This window comes from Lissotriton vulgaris, chromosome 5 (genome assembly GCF_964263255.1).
Source record: "Lissotriton vulgaris chromosome 5, aLisVul1.2, whole genome shotgun sequence".
NCBI classification, from domain to species: Eukaryota; Metazoa; Chordata; class Amphibia; order Caudata; family Salamandridae; genus Lissotriton; species Lissotriton vulgaris.
Genome location: NC_141693.1, coordinates 119649646 through 119662839, shown reverse-complemented (window position 1 = coordinate 119662839; position 13194 = coordinate 119649646).

Below are 13194 nucleotides of genomic sequence, written 5' to 3'. Positions count from 1 at the left end.
GTATCAAAGCAAACTAATGTGCAAATACTAATGGTCCAAGTATCCCCTGGTATCCAGCCCTATCTAACTTTTTATCTTTCCATTCATGAAAAATATGTACTAACCAGGTTTCGTTTTAACACATTTTTTCGTCTTGTTACTTTCCCCACTGAGTCAAACTGGTCGCACGACGTGATTAATTGTCCCTGCGACGGAGTTTCTTCCCAATCGACCATTCACCTAACTCTGTTTTGCCGATATTATGTTCAATCACGTAAGCGTTGGATCATTCCTCTTCTCCGATTAATGGGCATGAGGACCTGTCGGCCAGCCTTTCTGGCACTTCAGCTATTAGATTCACAACATGTAGCTAAAAATGTAGCTCTTTTCTTAAAATCATGTTTGAAGGCACGTACAAAAATTGGCTGTAGCGTCTCTGAATCCATGTTTTCTTTTTTGATTTTTTGTTTTTAGAATTAATTTGTAAACTGTCCTTATACTAAGCATGGGCAAATTTTGCGAATCTCGCGTTCGCGAATTTTGCGGATTTGCGAACTCGCAATCCGCAAAATCCGCGAATTCCCGCGAATTTGCGGATTTTTTTTTTGTGTTCGCCCGTGTTTCTGCCAGTTCGCGAGGGTTTTTACAATTTCGCAATTTGCGAACTTACCTGTCGGGTCGCAAGTTTTGCGAACTTGTTGTTTCTACGTGTCCAGCCTGTTTGGGACACTCTTCTTCATCACTGCCACTCTCTGTCACCACTGCCACTCTCTGACTACTCATGCCACCCTCTGGCCCACCCATGCCACCCTCTGTTTCATCACCACACCCTCTGGTTGTCCAGTGTACATTATTTTTGGCAAAGCAAAGCACACCTTCCCTGCCTCAAGTGACCTGAATTAATTTGGGGCTGATTAATGTGTCACAGAATATTTTTTTAGCTGGCACCTGCTTCCTTAGTGCTCTTGATTAGTGATCTTTTGCACTTGCTAAGTGCTTTCATTGTTGCAAAATTAGTTACAACACCTGCCCTGCCCCAACTGACAATAATGAATTAGGGGCTGATTAATGGATTTTAACTTCCAGCCTGGCTCCTGCTTGTCTCCCTTAGCTGTAATTCAGGACCTTTGTGGCATATGTGTAACTATTCTGAGGTTCAGAGCAGGGTCACATAATAGTTGCAACTGGCAACTGAACTCTGGAGGGGCCCCTCAGGAAGCACTACAGGAAATGGCTACTAATGATGAGCCTGAACTTTTGAACCTGGTAAGTAGTTTCAGTTTTGCTAAGATCGTATTTCTGCAATTTAGCACTTATTCGCGGGGTGCGAAGTTGTACTGGGAAGCCGCAAACTCACGCGAACAGGGCGAGCAGTGCGAGCAAAATCCGCTGCTCGCGGATTTGCGGATTTTGCGGGAGATTTGTGAATCTCGCGGATTGCGAATTTCCCGAAAATCCGCGAGCGAAACGGATTTTCCGCCCATGCTTACCTTATACAAAGTTTTTTAAACGACATACTGTACTGTAATAATCGAGTTTTAATGCAAATTTTATCCAATTGTATGATGTACTTTTTATGATTCACTAAATGTAAATCGAATAAAAGTTTTTCACTTGACTTGACAACACCTTGCTGAAATTCCCCTAATATATCAGGTTGATTGGAATTTATTCAAGGGGAGCAATGAAGGCTGATGTGAGAAGGGTGAAATAAGAGGACAACTCTCCATCCTTAAACTCTAGGAGTCTTTTCAAAAAGGTGTGATTTACTCACCTGCAAATTTACTCTTGTATTTAGGTGTAAATCCTCAGTTTTGTGCGAGTCACCATTTCCAATTATAGGTCTATGCTCTAGTGTAGACTTACATGTCTCCACATCTAAGGATACATTAATAAGTGTAAAGTTACGACTGGTAACTTTTCACACATAGGTAGACGTGTGCGCCTGTGGGGAGAGATCTCCATATTGTTATGTTATGTTATGTTATGTTAGGGGGGTATTTCTAGAGCGCACTGACACCGTGAGTTTCCTGGCGCTGATTGGGAGATCAGTGAGATAGCAGATAGAAATTAGCCGGATTGGGGGAAAAGCCAAGTTTTAAGAGATTTACGAAAGAGAATGAGAGAGTTAGCAGATTTGAGAGACAGGGGAAAGGAATTCCAGAGAGTGGGGGCAAGATGTGAAAAACTCCGACCTCCCATCCTCGCAAGTTTGAAAGAAGGAGTGGCAAGAAGATGAAGATGGGAAGATCTAAGATTGCGAATGGGGCAGTATGGGGTGATGAGGGATTTCAGGAACCTAGGAGAGGGGCCGGTCAGGGATTTAAATACTATGCAGCCGATCTTGAAGGCTGCCCTAAGATTGACCGGGAGCCAGTGCAGTTTGGCAAGAAGAGGCTTGGCCGACTGCCATTTAGGGATCCTGAAGACCAGCCGTGCCGCTTGGTTCTGAGTGATCTGCAGCCTATAAAGCAGAGTTTTTGGCAGACCATGATATAAAGAGTTGGAGAAGTCCAAGCGGGAAAGGACCAGGGCCATGGTGACTTGAAGCAAGACTTCGGGGGACAGGAGATAAGCAACCTTCCTGATCCTGCGAAGCTGATGCATACAGGAGGAGACCACCGCCCCCACCTGGGCTTTGAGTGAGAGTTCGGAGTCAATAATAACTCCCAAACTCTTTACAGACGCCACAGGGGCGGGAGGAGGGCCAAGCTCTGAGGGCCAGAAGTGGGGACCCCAATGGATGGAGCTCTTGCCAGGAAGAAGGAGCTCCGTCTTTCCAGGATTTAGTTTGAGCTGATTTTGACTCATCCAGAGGAGGATGTGGGACATGACAGCATGAAAGTTAGAGACAGCAGAAGGGGTAGAAAGAGGAAAGATGAGTTGAAGGTCGTCAGCGTAGTTGAAGACGGTGACGTCCCACTGCCTCAGAGAGAGAAGAAGAGGGCGAAGATAGAGATTGAAAAGAAGGGGGGACAGAGAAGAGCCTTGAGGGACACCGCAGGTGGAAGGTACCTTGGGTCCACGAAAGGGGCCCAAACTGACCGACTGAGCCCTACCGGACAGGAAAGAGTGGACCCAGGCCAGCGCCGGGCCCTGGAGGCCGGCTTGCTCGACACGGCGAAGAAGGATGTTATGGTCCACCGTGTCGAACGCGGCGGACAGATCTAGTAATACCAGGGCCTGGGGGGTGCCCCTGTCCGCGTTGCCTCTCAGAGTGTCGAGCACGGCCAAGATGACTGCCTCCGTGGAGTGGCCGGGCCTGAAGCCGGCCTGATTGCCCTCCAGGAAGTTCGAGTTTTCGACAAACTGTGAGAGGCAAGCAGTGACATGGGCTTCTAGAATTTTGGAGAAGTAAGGGAGGAGAGAAATGGGTCGGTAATTAGCTGGTACCGAAGGATCAGCCCCAGGCTTCTTCAAAAGGGGCACGAGGAAGGCCTCCTTGAAAGAATCAGGTACCGTACCCGAAGAAAGGGAAGAGTTAAGCAAAGGAAGGATACAGTCAGGAAGGGACAAGCAGATGTTACGTAGCATCGAAGGGGGACAGCAATCATCCGGAGAGCCAGACTTGACTCGGGTGGCGAGTTTTGCTAGAGTGGCGGAGTCAAGAATAGGAAAGTTTGAAAGAGAGGAAGTATTGTGAGGGACGGAAGTGGTGTCAGCGTCAGGAAGGGGGGCAGAGATGGAATCCTTAATACTGGCGATTTTATCCACAAAGAAAGAACTGAGGGTATTGCAGGATTCCTGAGTGGGGGCTTGAGTGGGAAGGGTCCTGGTGTCAGTGGTAAGTTCCCCCATAACTCTGAAGATCTCTTTGGATTTAATAGGTGCGGAGAGAATTCTGTCGGTGATGTGTGCAGATTTGGCCGCAATGATTGCTTTCTTATACCTCTTGCGCGCAATCAAGTAGGTATCTCTGCTCGTGGCACAGTAATCTCTTCTCCACCTGCGCTCAAGTTGGCGGAGTTCAAGGTGTTGCTGTTTCAGGCTAGAATTATACCACTTGTGAGAGTGACTGTGCCGGGATCGAGGGAGTTTTGTTAAAGGGGCCAGGGCATCAGTGGCTGATAACAGCCAGTGGGAGGTGTCGTTGGCCAGCTTGCCGGTACTGAGGTCAGGCGTGAGGGGGGGACGCGATTTTGAGAGGAGATCGAGAAAGCCCTGAGTGTCTACGGTCTTCCATTTTCGCGCCATGCCACCCTCTGAAGGGGGGACTTTGACATGGCCAGTGATGGTGAGAGTGGTCTCGACCAAGAAGTGGTCGGACCAAATGCAGGGAGTAACCACTGGGTGCGAGAGCTTAATCCTGAGGGTCCATATGTGGTCAAGAATGTGACCTCCGGTGTGTGTGGGGGCATCTATGTGTTGTTGCAGATTGAGGGATGATAAGGTCTCGAAAAGCTCAGTAGCCTGGGGGCCAGCATCCTCATGCTGGAACCAATAATTAAAGTCCCCAAAGATGGCCACACGAGTGGAGGAAGTAGTGAGGTTGGCCAGCTGTTCAGACAGAGAGGAAGGAAAGAGAGGCATGGGGTAGGGAGGGCGATATATTGTAAAGTTTCCGGGGGAAAAAAACGTTATTAATTCTTTATTTTAAAAAAAATATTTTAACCTAAATTGAAAATGTAAATTAAAATAACTATTATTGCACAAGAACAAATAAAGGTAAATGTTAGACCGCATTTACTCAACAAATTATGGGGGTTATTAGGATTGCGGATTTTCCGCATCCTCCGGGACGGCGGAAGCCACCACCGGCCCGGAGGATGCCGAAAAACCGCAGCGGACCCACCAAAGACCCACCGCCACATTAGGATGGCTGGTGGGTCCTGGTTTCCATCCGCAGCTTTTCCGCCGCGGCTGGCTTACAACCGCGGTGGAAAAGCTCTAATATGGTGACGGTGTCTGTCAGACACCGTCTCCCATATTAGGATGGCCTGTTTCAGATGCTTTTCCGCGGTGGGTTTTCCGCCGTGGGAAAGCATGTGTAACTTCACTGCGGGGGGCCCGTTGTGGGCCCCCTAGGTGAAGGGAGGGTGGGGGGTGAACATGGGGGGTACCTATGGTACCCCCCTGCATTTGTATGCGGAAAGCGGCAGGCACCGCGCGGTGCCTGCCTCTTTCTGCATACAAATGCAACACCTGCATTTTTAACATTGCCGCGGGTGCAGCTTGAAGCCGCACCCGCCGCAATGTTAAAAATAGAGGATGTGACCGCCAGGGTGGCGGTCACATCCTAATTGCACAGGAGGGAACTCCGCATGCCATGCGGAGGTTCCCTCCTGCTCTGGGGTCGCGGACGGACGCAAGTCCGTCCGCGATCCGAATGAGGCCCTAAATGTTAATTTAGGGGCTCCTTATGTTTTCGGGCAGAATCACTTCCGCCCAACACCGACTCGGTCATGGGACCGACTGACACCAGGTCATCGGTCCCGACCGCACCATTTGGATGTGACCGAACACTGTTCGGTGGCATTCATATTTCACTATGGGAGCAGGCATTACAGCGGTAAACCGGCTGCGGTGCATGCTCCCATAGTGAAATTGGAGGTGTGGGTCATCCCTGCACCCCATGGCAGGCACCTCAAGGTGCCTGCCACAAGGTGCAGGAATCAACAGGTGCCCCCTTGGCCTCCAACCGCAGACGGTGCCCCAAAGGGGGCCCTGGTGTGGTCCCCCAAACAAGCTTTCCAACATGGTTTCCATGCCAGACAGACCGCCATGGAAACCATATCGGAAAGTGTGTATTGTAATCTCAAAGGCAGATAGAGCCGCCCTTGAGATTACAGGCTGCATTCCAACTGCCGAACGGGCTCTCTGAGCCCGTCAGAAGCTATGCGGAATGACCTGTCGGATTCCTTTCCGACCGCCTCTATCAAAAGGAGGCGGTCGGAAAGGAATCCAACTGGCCCATTGCAATGCGTATCGTAATCGGCCCCTAAATTGCGTAAGTGTTCAAATATATTAATTTAGCCCTTAATTCTTTATTATGCACAATTTGAAAAAAATCCACCAGGAGAACATTCTATTATTTAATGATAAAAACAATTTATCTGAAGTTTAAATTGAAAAAATCTGAGTAATGAATTCTTCATTTTTTGTATTGATATTTGCTAAAACCAATGTATATAAATAATTAAAAGTGGTTTAGTTATATTTTAATAATGTTACATTCATTTATAAGTTCCAAGAAGGTGTTTACAGTATTTTTAATTAAATAGTAAATATTGTTTATTTTTTTATTATTTTTAGGATTACATTATATTTATTTATATTTTTACCTCTTTAAAATAATTTAATGTAATGTAACATTATTTCCGATTTTAAGGCAACTTGACTCAAGGCATATCATTGACATAGGTGAATGCAGTAAAACTGGCCTTAAGGGAAATGTAGAACTGGAAGTTCATTTAAATTAAGAAACAAAGTGACAGTACCTCATGTTGGAATTGAGTTTAATATTTTCTGGATCTAATTTTACTCTTAATCTTAACTTCCTGTTCTTCACAGGATGTGCTTCATGTTTTATCCAAGGTTATTGAAATGGTTTCAAATATTCATACCATCTTTCAGCAATTTTGAAAAATTATTTTGTGGGTTTTACACAGCCTTTTTTCTTTTCTTCAGTTTTGTGATTTTCATGGTCTGGCTTGAAAGCACAGCTGTTGCCAGGCAATTACGTGAGCATCACTAGAGAGGCTGTGTCTCCACCCACATGCTAGGAGCCAGGGGTACATGTTTTGATTGGCCAGAAGTTACGTGATTCCACAAAAGGTCACTCCACCTGTGATCGTTTTCTTTATCCAGCTGGACGAGGTTGGACTTTCAGGGACATACATTTGGCATTATATTACTGTAAAAGTGTGTTAGATAACTAGAAAAATGTATTGTTTGTCGTTGTCTGGCAGCAGCACAGAAGGAAGGAGAGCAGTCATTAGACTACGTGGATTTTCTGGTCTGACTTGATGGTACAACTGTCACCTAATGTACTTAATTTTTTAACCTACGCTAATGTTATTCTACAGTTCTTTGCTCCACACCAATACATATTCATTCCCATGCTATTTACTTGTATCGCTTCTTATTACCATGCAACATTCCTTTAAAGCCAGACAGTTGGCATTGCCAATGCTTGTTTGTTAATATACATTTTCTTACTATCATTGTGCTGCAAAAGTGTGTGCAACAGCAAAAACTTTGTTGAATGATATCTTAGATATAATTGCACTTCTTTGTCAACAGTCACGAGATTGACTTCTTTCTTTTTTTCACATTTTCTTATTACTCTTTTTTTGTTTGATAGTTTTTGGCTAATGATTTTTACCACTAAGTTGATTATTAGTTGGGATGGATGGTAGTTCACAATAAGTAATAAAGCCATAATTCTTGTAAGGCCAGTAAAAGTTTCAATAATTTAAACCTGAGGACAACACCTGGTAGCAAGAGCACTTGGCAAATAGGCTTACTCAAGAAAATGAGAAAAGCATTTAGAAGTACCAACACATTTTTTAAAGTAGTCAGGAGTGAGATTTTATTTTGCTGTCATTGCCACACTACATTAGCTATAACTTGGGCCCACTCTATGCACCGCTTATACTCTTTCATGTTACATCACTTATACCATCAAAAATTATAGCATTCATAACAACAATTGTGACATAGCAAATCACATCATTTGTGAGCACACAGTGCATGGTACAGTGGCAAGTCATAGTTAATGAAGTGTGGCTACCGAGTTGAGTACACTGAGTATGGAGGTGCGCGAGTTATAATAATTAAGGTGTTGCATAAATTATAAATTTAAGGCACAACTGTAACTTTAACATTTCCAATGTTTGTGTAGTATGCATTTGATTTCTATAGAAAAAAATCTTTCCCGAACTGTAAATAAAGCTTTAACCTTTTTTAAACATTGATTTTCCATGTTTTTTTTAAAACAATGTGTTTGAAATCGTAGAGCTCACTGTCACCAATTGGAGTGTTGTTAAGTGGAATGTTGTACAGCACAGAGAAGTATAGCGTCAAACAGTGTAGTGTAGTGTTGTAGGAAGTAGAGTGGAATGGCGGTGTGTACAGTGCAGCAAAGTGTCATGGAATGAAGTGACAAGTTGTAGAGCAGAATGGGGTAGAGTGCGTAGAGTTGAGTAAAGTGTCATAAATTGGAGTGGTGTGTCATAGTGTAGAGTGGGGAGGTGTGTCGCAGGATTTTGGAAAATCTTGTACAGTTGAGTAGAGTATTTTACATTGGTTTTAGGGGCATAAAATGGACTAGAGGGTTGTACAGTAGATTGTAGGGGCATACAGTGGAGTGTTGTAGAGTGGCATAGAGTGTACTGGAGTCTTGTAGAGAAGAGCTGCATAGAGTGTCATAAAGTGTCATAGAATGAAGCAGAGCAGAGAGGGTTAAAGTATCATACAGTGGGGTACAGTGCTGTGTAGTTGAGCTGAGTGGTGTAGCATAAAGTAGAGTAAAGTGTCATAAAGTATAGTGTTTTGTTTTAGAGTAGAGTGGTGTGGAGTAAATTAGAGTCGTCTGGTGTAGCATACAGTGGAGAAAAGTGTCACAGAGTGGAGTGTTGTGACACCGAAACAACAAAAATCGAATATGGGGAACCGGAAATATGAATTTTCAAAGTTATTATGAGAATAGTGCCAAAAAGTGCAAAGTGCTAGCCGTGGGCAACTAGTCACTCTATACTTGGTTAAGGGTAACGTTTAAGGTTGACTGTGATGGAGCACAGGCCAGGAACACTTAGAAAATTTCAAAGAAGGTAGAGCCCTCAGTGAGGGAAGGCTGCAGTCTGGATCCAAAGACGAGTTTGTTGACAACTGGTTGGCGAAAGATGAGGTCTCGGTGAAGCCATCAACAAAGGTAGGAAAAGCTCTGAGCTGGTAAAGTCCAGAGTTTGTGTCCAGGAAGTAGTGAACGTTGTTTGGATGTTGTTCAGCGCCTGACTCAGTGAAGATTTCTACCTTCCGACTTAGAAGTTGGATTTCCTCAGTGGTGCAAGGCTGTAGGCTGTAGCTGAAGCAGATACTATGTCATCGGATGCCGGTCAGCATCAGGCCCACTGAATCAGACTTGCTGTTGCAGAGAAGAATGTAGTGGGAGCTATGGCAAAGTGTACCCCACCAGCGATGCACCCTCTGCAGATCAGCCGGCAGGTTAGTCCTGGTTCCATGACAGTTCTCCAGGCAAAAGTTAGCCGAAAGTTTCTAAGTCTCAGGTTTTTAGATTTCGGCAGGAGTGCACTCTATCATCAGAAAAGGACTTTAGGACCTTGAGAACAGATGTTAAGGGTCAGGACTCACTCCAGCATAATCCACTCGAAGGGTCCAAGGTAGGTCCATTTGAAACTGGCCAGTTGGGCTATTTCAGGAAAGTGGCTTTATTTCAGCTCATGTGTACCTGTAGCTTAACAGGAAGTCAGCCACCTGACCCTTGGAGTTCCCTTCTATGTCCCGGCTACAAGAGGGAAGAGGTCTAGCCATTAGGGATTTCTTCACTGGTCTTAACAGCAAGTGCAGTTTTTTTTCTGTCTTCCACAGGTCCAGTGGCTTTCTGAAGAGGGTGCCCAGTGGTGCCACATTTATTACTGGCACAAGATGTGGGTGGGAGTGACTCCTGGTCCTTCCGTAAGCAATAGGGAAAATGGTCCAAGGGGTGACCCTACCCACATTTGCCGCAGTTCCTATGAGCCCTACTTTAAATGATCTCAGAGAGCCCCTCTTCACCTAAAACCAAGCTAGCAGAAACTGTGCAGAGCTCCTGTGCCTACTCTAGAGGTGTGGTCGGAAAAATGAGCAAACCCTCCTCTGTAGTCACTCAAAATCAGTTCACTGAGCATCTCCTCTACTACTAGGATTGGTGTCTGGCTGGCTAAAAATGACAAAGGAGGACAAAAGAGAAGGCAGGCCCAGGCGTTAGATACATACGCCTGTGTCGGGGTAGGCTCCATTAAAGATGATAATTAGGTTCCCGGGCACTACTGGGCTGGCCATCCTCTCAAAGGAACAGAACAACTCCCCATACCCAAGGCATTTGTCTCAGCTCTGGGAGAAAGTTTACACCTCAGCAAGGAGCGAATCAGCTCCTGTCTGACACTTGGAAGCTCAGGCATATGGGCTTCTAAAGGTGTTAAGCAGACAAAAGGTAACTTTTTAAAAGTACAGTTTGTAAAATATTTTGTACAAATCTGACTTTATCAATTAATTGGACTTGTAATAAATATTTTCTAATGTTCAAGACTTAACTATTTTAGCTGTTTCCTAGGTGGAGACAACATTATTTAACTCTAATAGAAACTGCCAATGCTTTCCTATGGAACAGATAACCCTGCTAACAGCTAATAGGATCCTTTCAGTTTCACTTGTTTGGTGTTCGTGGGTAAACCTTGACCCTCTGAGCATGGATTTTGTAGGGAGAGGTATTGTTGGAACGGGTAAAACGACCCTTTTCAAAGGTATCTCTCCCTAGTGGAGCTCAGTTTGGAAATCGCCCTCAAAGGGCAATCCCCAAGAATGGTTCCACTCCACTAGAGTCACAGATATATTTTTGTGAGATGGGAGTAGTCTCTTGAGCAAGGGTCACTGTACCCCCACCTGAGGGCAAAACAGTTGTACGCAGTCTGACTCCCCAGGGATGGAGGAAAGCCCACTAGAGGCTAGGATTTCTAAACAAAAAGGGTGAGGCTACCAACCCAGGCATCAGGCTAGGCTCCCTCCCCAAAAGAAGCATACAATCTTTCTGCGAGGGAAGAATGGGCATTTGCCCAAAATCAGCCACCAGGGCGAGAAGAAAGCCCCTTAGACACCAGAGACTTTTTTTTTGGAGGGGGAGATGCCCTTGGGGCAAGGGCCGGTGCCAACCCACCAAGAACATGAAAGTCTTTCTGTCAGCCTTGGGGGCAGATTGGGAGATTTGCTACCAATCTGCCCCCTGGGGTGGAGAGCTCTCTAGCCACCTCAGATTACAAACAAAGGGGTGGCGGGTCCTTTCCTTGCATAGAGCTATGCCCCACCACAAAAGTAGGTAAAATAGAATGTCTGCACCCTCAAGACTTAGAGTTTAGTGTTTGTACCAAGTCTGCTCCCCCACATGGGGTGTAGAAAGACCACTAAGCAAAAGGGAAATTGGTTTTTGAAAAAAGAAAGGGGCAGGGCAGCTCACAGTGGCATAGGGGAATGACCCCACTCCAAAGTGGAGCAATACAATCTTTCTGCCCCCCAGGAGGCAGATATGGCACTTTTCCCATAATCAGTCCCTCTAGGTACCAGGGATTATAGGCCACTTTTTAAAAATGGGGTGGCGCACCCTGGCATAGGGCCATGACTCTACCTCAAAAGGGGAAACACAGTCTTTCTGCCCTCCCCAGGGCCAGATGAGGGTTTGCACGGACTCTGCGCCTCTGGTGGCAGAAAGCCCACAAAACACCAAGGATTTCTAAATGGTGCCAAAACAAAATGAGGGAACCCAAACAAAAATGTGCCTGTATTCTGTTACCCCTGGAGGGGTGTAGAAAACCACTTAGACACCAGGAGGTTTTACACTGGGGCACAACCCAAAAAGGGTGGGGGTGTTGCACACTGGCATTGGGCAATACCTCCACCCCTAAAGAAGAAACAGTCTTTCTGCCCCCCGGAGAGCAGACATGGAGTTTTCCACAATTTGCCCTTTTGAGGGGCAGAAAGCCCACTAGAAATCAGGGATTTTCTCGAGAGGCAAAAAAAATGGCGGTGTCCACCCTGGCATTGAGCCATGCTCCCACCCCAGAAGGAGCGGGAGTGGGAGTCTTTCTGTCCACCTGGGGGGCAGATGGATTTGTCCTGATTGGAGATTTGCCACTAATCTGCCACTCAATGGATAGAAAACCCACTTGACACCAGGGAAAAAACTTTCCCAAAGAGAAGGGTTGTGGAGCCTCCCTCCCAGGCTTCGGGCTGCGTCCCATTCCAGTACCAGCCCAGGAGTCTTTCTGCTCCTCCACCCTTGGGGCAATACAGCCCTTGGGATGGGCAAGGAACTCCCGCTACACACCAGGAATACTTTTTATGTTTGGTATAAAAAATGATGGGGTGTGAGTGGGCTGCCCACTCCTATAATTCTTTTCGCCTAAAGCCACAACAGTCTATCTGCCAGCCTGGTGTGCAGTTTATCCCTATTCCATGGCAAGCAAGAGACAATTAGAATTCGTTTTGGCCTAGTTTTGACTACCCAAGGCACACCACCCTAGTCTTCCCTGGGTTTCCCTGTGTTGCGGCCAAGCCCAGGCCCAAATATCGTAGCTACACCTACTGCTGATGTATCTGCATGGCATTTTGGGGCGTTTTGTGTTGCAGATGATAGTCCAAGCCACACAAGCGGCCCGGGGTAGCCTTTTTATCAGGAGAGGTGTGGGAACTCTGCATGGTAGGAAAAGTGTTGATCCCGCAGCTTTCAGAACTTTCTCTCACAGAAAGTGAGGAAGATTAATGTGCCAAAGTTTGAGCTTGAAGGGCATGATGGGTGAGAAAAGCTTGGGGGATCCATGCAAGCCAGGCCACCCTGGGCTCCTCTGGGTATCTAGTTTTCAAAAATGTCTGGGTGTGTTGGATTTCTCTGGATGGGGACTGAGCTAGGCCCCAACTACTGCAGCTACCTACTTTGAAAAAAACACATTGATTTTTGTAGGGTGAAAGGTCATGTCTTCCAGTCATATTGCAATGTGTTTTGCGTCTCGGATGCAAGGCCCAGCCACACAAGTGAGGTACTGTTTTTATTGGGGGACATGTTGGAACACAGAATAGCTGAACATTTGCTATTGCCAATTCAGATTCTCTGCACACACATTTAGCAAAATGTCATTTGAACAGCAGGATAATATGGGTAACCTCAAATTCAAATATATAAAAATAACCGCATTTCCTAAACTCATTATCTTATGCACTTTTTAGAAATATGTAGATTTCCTTCATACCTATTTTTAATTCCTTAGATTTTACCGTATGAACTACTGTTTGTTAAGTTACATGGTGAAGAACAATTGGATTCTGCGGCTTTGGATTTCACATGTTTTTGAAAAACCTATAAACCCTACATATATCCTTGCAACCACAAGGGTCTGACGGACGTAACAGTATATTGATTTTGTATATCGGCCATTGTGACAAAAAACATAAAAATGTTTTCATCAATGGCTATTTTTTTGTACTGATTTTCAATATTTTTTATTTCAA